At 36.6% G+C, this 9,783-nt stretch overlaps 1 pseudogene; it reads left to right on the plus strand.

Annotated features, from left to right (window-relative positions):
* Nucleotides 3,578-4,345, plus strand: OR51AC6P (olfactory receptor family 51 subfamily AC member 6, pseudogene; annotated as a pseudogene).

The raw sequence follows: 9,783 nt of genomic DNA on the forward strand, positions 1-9,783 counted from the left end.
ATTGCTCTTTTTCCTTCTCCAAATTCCTGAAAACTACATCTACTAACCAATTTTAGCCCTAATTCTCTTGACTAGCCTTTCCATTATAGATATCATTTATTCCTAATTTTAGTGCTAGCTCTCAGGGCAGGCCTCCCCAAAATACGGCACAATGGCATATTGATTATTTTGAATTAAAGTTACTTGAGAAACAGGCAGTGTAAGAAAAGCTTTCTCTCTGTCCCCGAAAGCAGGAAAGTCTCTCATGTGAAAGGTACCCTTCCCCTACCAAGAGATATTCTATCACCAGAGATTGGGATTCAGGGTGAGAAGCCCATGTTAATAAAACTTTCCACTTCCTTTTTAATTTACTATCCCAAGCCCAAACTCTGTTTAGATTCTTTACTAATTAAGCAGTCAAGGCTAAATTTCTTTGCCCTGTCAATTCTTCTCATAGGTATTGTTCCTTTGTTTAAAAAGTATAAAAGCTGCCGCCGTGGCTACTTCTTATGCCCCATATCTATTAGACCTCTATGCATACTAAATTTTTTCTTGTTAATCCGACTTGTCAACATTTAATTATTAGAATGGCAAAAAGAACCCAGGAATCAAGGAGGGGGGAAATTTCCCCTCCTTGACAATAGCTATGACCTCTGTGTGAGTGATGTCCCTTTTTCCATAAACAAGCTCTACCTCTGCCCAGTCCAGTCCTTCCAATTCTCAATAAGGCACTAGAGATAATGCTAGAAAGAAATGATTGATACAATGTTTTTAAAATGGACTTTTTAAATCAAACCCTCTCTCTGAGAAAGTTTAGTTCTTGTTCATGAACTGCCTAAATGTCTTTTCATGTCATTCTCTAAGCCCAGAAACCAGGCTCAAAATTTTGGTGTAAAATGAGAGACAAGGAACTTCTTCCCCTTTATATTGTCAGTTGAATCCTGTTCATTTTTGCTGCTTGTTTTGTTTTTCCTCCACTTAAAAGTGCCCTTGTCTATGTCTCTTTCTGGTGGATCAAATACAATTGTTTAGGTTCTCACCACTTGACCTCTTAGTGGGTATAAAAGTAGCCAAGAAGTTTGCAGTAAATCCAAGCTGTCTTTAGCACTGATGATTTTGCATTCTGATACTCAGTAAACCCCTAATTATACCACATCCTCTTTACCCCAACCTATGGTTTTTAACAAGACACTATACCGTCTATTCTATCTTATTTTTGTTTCTTTTTCAACTCTTCATATCATTCAGAAGCATACTCCTTGTGCCCTGCCCTAATAAGTCTTATTCTGATGTCTATACTTTTGCTATATTTGCTTGTTCATTTTTGCTTTTGTTTATATCTTTGCTCTTATAAGTCAGTGAGCCTGGAATTAGTCAGCCTGGAACAAGTGATTTCACTTGTTCTAATTAAAATTTTTCATCACCCAAATACAAGCTCATATTTGATTCTCTCCTTGAATTCTGCTATGACTCTACAACTCCTTATTTAGTACCCTTTCACTGTATACCTACTATTTGTATTTATTTTTTTTATAACTTAACAAGGGTGTTATTGAAAAAACAGAGTAGTAGGACAGAAAATTTAGGTTCTAATACTGACTGACTCAAAGTCACATGGCCTTGGGAATTTGTTTATCCCCTAAGTCCGTTATGGAGAAGGAAATGGCAACTCACTCCAGTATTTTTGCCTGGAGAATCCCATGGACAGAGGAGCCTAGTGGACTACTGTTCATGGGATCACGAAGAGTTGGACACAACTGAGTGACTAAGCACACACAAGTCTGTTAAGAAGATTTTAGTTTTTATTTTCCTTTGTTTTTATTTTTAATTTGGCTTTGAAACAATAAACCCAGCTTCCTCTTTGTTGGAGTGAAGTCATTATCAAATAAAATAATGATTGATGAAAAACTACTGATTAAAGTTCTGTAAATAACATAGTGAGAGATCATTTTATAATGTCTTTCTTTGTTCCTAGTTTTGAATTGATTCATCTTTTCCCCAGTGTGTCATACTCTGCAAGAAACTTTAGAGAAGGGCTCATAAGTTGTATATCATCAGTATCACCTAGAGATCCTGTCAAATAAGTGCTCAACAAATATTTGATAACTCTGTTACTCAGGTTTCTATTTTTCTGTCTCTAACTGTACTTATTTGAAAGGGTTTTGGTCACAAACAGTTGCTAATTTATTTCTCTTTTATCAATTTTGTCTATTCCAATCTTTCTTTATTGTTTCTTTTGTTTATACAATTTGTTTCTCTCTCTTTTCAAGCAAGAACTTTCATATCCCAAGAAGTAGTCATGAGTACTTGTTGTATGATTGGAGACTATTCAATTCAAGTACAGAAAAGAAGACAGTGGGGTAGATAAAAGCTATGATCTGCATTAAGCATACAAATTGAATAAATTTGTATTTTTGAGATTTAGGTAGAATGTATATTATTTGTTAAGTGCTATTATGCAGAACAAATAAGTAGCTGATAAGACATAGGCAACATTAATAAGTTATAGTAAATATAGATAGTGGCTAAGTTGTAGGTCATGTTAAGACATGCTAAATACAGAATATATGAAATATATGATAGAACAAACATGTTATTTCTAGATAGAAAATGAATAGAAAAAAATCAGAAGTATGATAATAGCATGCCTAGAATGACAGTTATTTTATAAATAACTAAATCAGTCGCCCATTAATAACATCGATTGTGGTTTTGCTATGGTCGCCATGTTCTCAGCCCAAGAAATATGGAAAGAATTTATGCATATTGGGCAGCCTTATTGGTGAAAAATTAAAGCTGTAGCCATACATACATGCTATTGTGTGCCTGATAGAGTGAGCATGAGTGTTGGCTCCAAGGACTTTTCACTTGTGGGGTTACCTTGCTTAGACCTCACCTTGTCTTTCTAACACCATCAGCAGAGAGACAGGACATATGAATATCGCATAATCCAGCATTCAGGTACTGCAGGCTTTGTTTCCCATTTGTACACTGTTTTAAACGTGTTAATAAATCCCATCTTTACCCTCATTTCCAATGCATTGTTTTGTTTTATTTTATAAAAGAATTTTTTTGGTGCATACTATTTTTAAAGTCTTTATTGAATTTATTATACTATTACTTCTGTTTTGTTTTTGTTTTGTTTTGATTTTTGCCACAAGGCATGTGGGATCCCAGCACCTCAACCAGGGACTGAACCTTCACCCCCTGAGTTAGAAGGCAAAGTCTTAACCACTGAACTGCCAAGAAAGTCCCCCACTGCATGTTTTAAAATGACTAAGTTAATCATGTCATTTGTGAATCTTCCATTTGATCTGTGAGATCTTTCTGTTTAAAATCCTTTGGCATAGTTTACCTGGCAGTGTTTGGATGCTACCAATGCATCAACAAATATACTCACAAAACAGTTATGAATGACCTAAAAATACTACATAGGCTTTTTGAATTAAACTAAATTCAACCCTATTCAATCTTCTCTTCATACAACAGAATTTACCTTCCTCTGCCTCTAAATTCTTTCTTCAACTATGGAATGAAACTGAGTTAACTTTACTGCTTGACTTTCTACACATACTCTCTTTTTTCAGGTTTCACCATCATGACTATGCTCAACAGCACCCATCGTCAAACACCCTTCTTCCTTCTGTCAGGAATCCCAGGACTGGAGGCATCTTATTACTAGATCTCCACCCCATTGAGCATCATGTATGTGACTGCCATCTTGGGGAACAGCATCATCATTCACATAGTACACAAGACTCCCAGCCTTCTTGAGCCTCAATATGTATTCTTGTCCTTGTTATCCACCACTGACATAGACAGGTCTACACTGCCCACTGTTTTTAAAGTCTTTTTTTCAACCATCAAGAGATTGAGTTCCATGGTTGCCTGGCTCAGATGTTCTTCATCCACACCTTCTCTTTCATGGAGTTAGCCCTGTTGCTGACTGTTCTTTGACCATTTTGTAGCCATATGCAACCCACTATGCTACATCATAGTCCTGACTCCCTCCTGCATTACTCAGATGGGCCTGGCTGTTGTGGCTCGAGGGGTAGCACTGATGATCCCCTTGCCCATTCTGCTCCAACAGCTTCCCTTCTGTAGGAACATTGTTCTATGCTACTCATTCTGCTTCTACCCTGATGTGATGAAGCTGGCATGTGGGTCTATTTATGTGAACATTATCTACGGGCTGGCCTTGATACTCTGCTCCTTTGGGGTTGATTCTGTCTTTATTGTTCTGTCTTATGCTCTAATCTTGAAGACAGTTCCGGGAATAGCTTCCAGGGAAGAATACCTTAAGGTGCTCAACACTTGTGTCTCCCACTTTCTCACTGTCTTGATTTTCTATGTCCCACTTATTGCCTTAGCCTTGATCCACAGAATAGGCAGGTACCACTCCATCATCATGTCCAATATTTTCCTTTTTCTCACCCTGCCGGGGTCCAGCCCCTGCTGATCCAGGGTATTCGAAGGAGAGACGGCGTCGGCGAGGATCAGGAAACAACTGCTTAATTAAATGTTAATTAAGGATATAAAGAGTAATAGCATGAGGATAGCTCAGTGAGGAAATTCAGTGGAGAAAAGCGGCTGAAATAAGGATAGCTCAGTAGGAAAATTCAGTGAAGAAAAGAGGCTGAATAAAATTTCAAAGCAGGGAATTAACGTCACCTACGAAGGCCGCAGGCGTCCTCCCATTCTCCCAAAGGAGAGGAGACACTAAGGCCTCCCCGATCAGATCTTAGAAGCCCAGGCAAAATTAGTAGGCTTGACGAGCTTCCCCGCCTCAGAGGAAAAATTCAGCCAGAAGGAGAAAGAAAGAACGACATAGGGAGACCAAATTTCGGTGAACAAGTCCCGCACTTTATTTTCCAAAGTAGTTTTTATATCTTAAGTTGTGCATAGAGGATAATGGGGGAAGGGGTGGAGTCATGCAAGGACAGCAGTTCCTGGTCCTAGTCGAAGCCAGGCTTTCAAACTTATCATATGCAAAAGTTCAGGTGATTTACATCATCTTCTGGCCAGGAGGCCTGTTAACATTTTAAGGAACTTATTTTTCTCTAAAGGTGATTATTCCAAAGTCAGGCACCAGCCTCCAAAAAAGCATTGGACAAAGCTGCATTTCTATAGGGCAAAGGTGAGGTGGGCTCAATCAAGAAAAGAATTAACTCAAGGGTCCAAGGTTACAAACATTGAGGCTACTACTTACATTTCTATACACCCATTATATCAATCAATACACTGCCAAGGACACAGTAGGTAAGGGGTATGGAGACTTAGAAGCAAACATTGGCCCAATAAGTGAAAATCCCTTCACCAATACAATTTCTAATCAATCTTTTAACTACTCAAAGGAATCTGTGTTTAGACAGTTTAGAACATCTCCTGCCTCTCACAGTTGGGAGGCTCTGAACAATCACATGTGGCAGGAAAAACCTATTCAGGCAGGCTAGAGGACTTCCAAAGGAGTTTGTAGGTTGAAACACTGTCACACCCAGGAATTATTAACTGGAGCTGTAAGCTAACTCTTTCTTCAGAGAGACGTAGTGGGGGACAGCCCCCCGTAAAGTCAGAGGTGTAGGTGAAAGCACAAAGCAGAAAGTAGGCAGACTCTGGTTTTGGGGGCAGATGCTCGAGAATTTCGAGGGGGACTCCTGAGGCTCGATCTCGCCTTTGCGTATGCCGATCCTCCTTCCTCATGACCTTTGCCATGGGCGGAGCTCGCTCCCAGCATCACACCTGTCCTTAACCCATTGGTTTATAGTGTGAAAACAAAACAGATTAGAACTTCACTAGGTAGACTGTTCAAATTTAAGACAAGACAGAACAGAGTAGAAGTATTTTGAGTAAATGATCAAAAGGTCAGGGATATTGTAAAAAGAAACAGGAATAGACATTTATTTCTTGTGTGTTGAAGTCCGCCCTTTGGTATGTTTCTGTGTGATTTTGCTTCCTAGGTGACTCAAAATAGTAAAGAATCTGCCTGCAAAGCAGAAGACCCAGGTTCAATCTTTGGGTCAGGAAAATCCCTTGGAGAAGGGCATGGCAACCAACTCCAGTATCCTTTCCTGGAGAATTCCATGGACAGAGGAGCCTGGAAGGCTCCAGTCCATGGGGTCGCACACAGTCAGACACAACTGAAGGACTATCACTTTCACTTTGTATAATTTTACTACAATCTTTTTGGAAGTAGGAGATTCTCTTTTAGTTTTAAATATTAGATCAACGAATATATTTCTAAAGGTTCCTTCACCTTCTATGTTTCTCTAAAGTTTATGTATCCCTAATTTCATACCACTTATCCAGGAGCCCCATTTCAATCCAAACAGTTTGAGAAATATTTTATATATGAGAATCCCTCATACATAGTTATATGGCTCAAATTTGGTTAAAAGTAAGATATTTATATTATTATACAGAGAGTTATTATTTTTGGTGGGTTTGAGATATTATAAAGGGAAATAGTACAAATGGGAGACAAGAGGTTTTATTTTTATATTTTTTATTGAAATCTATTTTATGATTTTTCCTGAAACCACATTAATCTAAACTTCATCTGATACAAAAATACAATAAGAGATTAAAGCAAAAATATAACAAAGCTTCTGTACCTAAAATTTGCCATCTATGTAATCATACTTAATTTTCTCAGGTTGTATTAAATTGGATTTCACATTAATTTGAGGATAAGTATGTATCAATTACAGAGAAGGCAATGGCACCCCACTCCTGTACTCTTGCCTGGAAAATCCCATGGACAGAGGAGCCTGCTAGGCTGCAGTCCATGGGGTTGCTAAGAGTCAGGCACGACTGAGTGAATTCACTTTCACTTTTCACTTTCCACTTTTATGCATTGGAGAGGGAAATGGCAACCCACTCCAGTATTCTTGCCTGGAGAATTCCAGGGACAGTGGAGCCTAGTGGGCTGCTGTCTATGGGGTTGCACAGAGTCGGACACGACTGAAACGACTTAGCAGCAGCAGCAGCAGTATGTATCAATTAAAATAAAATCAGGACTCTATAATTTATCTTCTATGTATCCAGGGAACATGGTGAATGACCATTAATGTGCCTCAATGGAAAAGGAGTTGATACTGGTATCTATTTTCTAAGAACATTGCAAGAAGAAATATGCTATGCTACACATAACTTACTGAGTATGCTTACCACAATGTCTGGTATATAATAAATGTTCAGTAAATATTAACCAGTATATTACAAGCTAAAAATATGAAAAGGACAAGGGTCAAGCCAGGATTTAAAGATAAATATAAAAGAATAAAGTCTTTATTGCTCAGATGGTGATATTAAAGATGACCAGCAAATAATACAGTTGCTCTGAAGTTCAAAGACATATTTAGAGGTTCATTTTAATATATGTTTCATATGTTCAAATATAAAATGTATGTATTTGTAAATGTTTAAAAGAATTCAGACTAGATTGCCTGTTTTATAACTGTGTATATCATATATTTATCTGCTCAGTATCGTCACCTCAAATCAAAGACAGGCATTAAGTTATTTATTTATGCAAATGATGCCTGAAAATTATCACAGAGTAGAGCCAGCTATTATTATTCCATTCACTTTTAATTAATTATGTGGACATTAATTCATGAATCTATGAATTCAATAGTCATGTATAATTGTTTTTACTTATCACCTTCTGTCCCTTTGTTTCTTACACTTTCTCTTGTTCCCCTTTATTTTGTATCTTTACATAGCTATTCTTGGCATCCACTATCTGCCACACATTAGGGGACAAATGAATCAGATAAAATGCTCTCATTTAGATTATTGGTACATAGTGAGTGAGACAACACAGGAATAAAATTTTCATACTTTAAGGCAACAACATGCCATTAAGACAGAACATACCATTAATTGCTTGATTATTTAACTTATACATAAAGCAATTTATAAGTAAACTGAAATGCCAGAATGGGGCACAGATTAAATTAAAGGATCTTAGGGACCAAGCTTTAGCACTCAATGTCATTATGTCCCTTTTTCTTTCTGAAGCTATCCTTCATATCTGCTTCTATCTTGTTTTACACTCATTTTTTTTCCCCCTAATGTAGATAATCACATAACTGGGGAAGATGTTCTGTAAATGGTTTTGTGTCCCTTCACTGTCCAGTAGAAACAGTGATCTTAAACTCTTTATAGCATACTATGTAAAGGGGGAGAATTTTTTTCTTCAGTTTTTAATCTCTGCAGTTGAAAAGTCAGGAGAGGAATTTATTAAAATACTGTTATTATTGGTCTCACTCAAGCTGTACAACGAGCTAAGGAGTTCCTCAAAGGAAATTTATCTGCAGTCTTCAAAAAAATGGAACAATGCAGAGAAATGATCCCTATTTCCCTATCATCATACTTAAGACTGTCAGAGTTAAAACGCTTTTGAGTGGAAAGACTCAATAAAGAAAAATGTTAAATCAGATTTTTAAACTTGTAGAAACATACTAAGAATCAGAATTTCATTTTATGTTTTGAGGGTACTCATGATATTTCTCAAATGACCTCTCAGTAAGATCAAAGATTATACATTTATATATATTTTACTCCCTCTATTCTGTTAATATATAACAGATTTCAGGTAGATGAATGCTTTTGAAATTGAGATAGATATTAAGTTTCCATGGTCTTTGTTTTCATGATCTTTTCAGTCTTGCAGGCAGAAATTTCTAATAAACCCAGTCTTCACTAGTTTACTTTACACCTAATTTACATAATTTAAACTGAGTCTCCAATTCATTAATTATATTTAGGTGCATGGTCTGCTGCTGTTCCATGATTTTCATTAATAGAATGGAAGCTATATGAATATTATAGTTTTGCCTTCTGTATGTCTCTGATGTCTTACTAAACATGCTAGGCAAATATGAAAAATATTTTGATTACTTTAGAGATCATTTTGAAATTTACTTAGAACTTCTATAAATTAGTTTGAAATTCTTGCTAAAGCTATTGTATGTTTATTCATTCCGATTGACAAGTAAGTCTTTTATTTGTTTCCTAAGCTAATTCAGCAAGACAAGTCTTCATTTATTTATGACTAACCTCAAGAGTTGACCCCAAGAGAATAATTCATTTTTCATTTTGGAAAATTAGAGAAAGGAGTTGAATCCTTGTTTCAGAAGATGAAATGTAGCCCTATATATTCTCAGTACGGAGTGAGAAACCAAACAAAATCCAAAAAAAGTATGAATTCTGAATGAAGTAGGACGATGAGTAAGAATAACCATTTCTCACATTCTTATATATTATTTATTTTCATACAGCTCCTTTATTTTTGGTTAAAAACCATCAGGTTGAGATATCAGCTAGTACTCCAACCCTAAGAAATGGCCAAAACTATTAAGCATATAGTCATAAATTTATCACCAATTTAAAATTTTATAATGCTTCAACTTAAACAACATGGGCAATTAAGAATCAGGTGAAATCTTGTTTTTCTCAGTAAAAGCAGCCCCTCTTTGATCTTTTAAAATCCAGCATCATACACTTCAATTTAGCAGTTGTGAATACATGATTTCATGCAACTCATACACCAAAAACACTGAACTTGAGTTTCTGTTGCCATTTCTCCTTACCACTACCAAACAGTCATCACTCATGATCAGTTATGATCATTTATTTAAGCCCTCTGCTTCTCTTTCCCTGCATAGTTAAATTAGCTTGAGGGAAAGGCCTGAGTCTTTTTATTTTTGAATTCATGGTGCCTAACATACTATTCGGCACATAGCAGAGCCTGAACAGCACTTTTTAAATCGGTTCTCTCTTCTGATATAGAGAAAAACG

This window comes from Bos taurus, chromosome 15, assembly GCF_002263795.3.
Source record: "Bos taurus isolate L1 Dominette 01449 registration number 42190680 breed Hereford chromosome 15, ARS-UCD2.0, whole genome shotgun sequence".
Taxonomy (NCBI): domain Eukaryota; kingdom Metazoa; phylum Chordata; class Mammalia; order Artiodactyla; family Bovidae; genus Bos; species Bos taurus.